General features: G+C 65.2%; 1 protein-coding gene across 1 annotated transcript in view; it reads right to left on the bottom strand.

Moving 5' to 3' along the window:
- MEF2D (myocyte enhancer factor 2D) overlaps nt 1-1161 on the bottom strand; it is a 72696-nt gene that overhangs the window by 45465 nt on the left and 26070 nt on the right. The window lies entirely within an intron of this gene.

Genomic DNA, 1161 nt, shown 5'->3' with positions numbered 1-1161 from the left:
TCTGGTCCTCAGGCACCCTGGGTGCCCGAGACCAGCTCCCACAGGGCCGCCTCACGCCAGCCGCTGCCCCCGCTCTGCCCGCGCTTCGCGGCCAGCTTTGCGGGGCTGGGGAGCTATTGCACTGTGTCTCTCAGGGAAGACGCTGGGGAAGGCGGGGGCCCCGGCGCCCCCGGCCCAGCCCTGCCGTCCGTCCCCAGCCCTCTCCTCATGGCTCTCTCTCTCAATGTGCTTCAGAGGCGCCCGCCTCCCATCCCCACCCCCAGCCTCAGAATCCCAGGCAGCTTTGCGGCCCGAAGCCCGGCCAGCCCCACGCCTCGGGGTACAGCTCACAGCAGGCCAGTGAGAATGCACGGTGTGCGGGCGCGCGGGGCTGGGCCGGGCACTCTGTCCCACGTGCCCCTGGCCACGGGAACAGCCCAGAGACAGAGACCCTTTACAGAGCCGCCGCGCACCCTCCCCTGAAACACAAACCCACCGTCAGGCCGACTTTGGGGTTTCAGTCTGCTGTAAGGGTTTCTGCTGTTTGGTAGTTTTTTGGTTATTTCCCTCTGTCTGGGGGACGGGGTGGGGGGGGCTCCACATGCAGGGCTCGGCACCTGTCCTGTCCCAAAGGCCCGGCGGCCCCCAGCCCCCTGCAGCATATGTGTACAACGTGCAAAGTGTCCCCCCTTCCCGCAAAAAAGAGCTCCCCCAGCCAGTGAAAATGGCGGGGTGCAGAAAGGGGATGAGAGCATCCCCCCTCCAAAGCGAGAATCCAAATTAAAAAAAATATAATATTAATAATAATATAATAATAATTATACACAAATGTAACCGTCAATAGGACACGGAGCACAAGGGGGCGGGGCCGAGCGGGAGGAGCCCAGGGCGGGGGTGGGCGGCGAGATTGTCAACTCTTCGTCGGGGAGGCTGAGAGGAGGGGGGGCCGTCACTTCAATGTCTGTGAAGAGAGGAGATGGAAAAGGGGTGTGAGGGCAGGTCCAGGCTGCGGGGTGCGTGCCCACTCCCCTCTCCTGGCAGGGCCGGGCCCCCGGAGGGAGGGCCAGCTCGGAGAGGGTGCGTCATCGAGCAGAAGGGCTGAGGGGAGGGCTGGCCGGCCACGCGGCCCGGCAGGTGCGAGGACGTGGAAGGGGGGGGCGGGGTGGGCGGGCAGGAGGCAGC

Source organism: Pteropus alecto, unplaced genomic scaffold, assembly GCF_000325575.1.
Source record: "Pteropus alecto unplaced genomic scaffold, ASM32557v1 scaffold49, whole genome shotgun sequence".
Lineage (NCBI taxonomy): Eukaryota > Metazoa > Chordata > Mammalia > Chiroptera > Pteropodidae > Pteropus > Pteropus alecto.
This window is presented reverse-complemented; position numbering and strand designations above follow the sequence as displayed.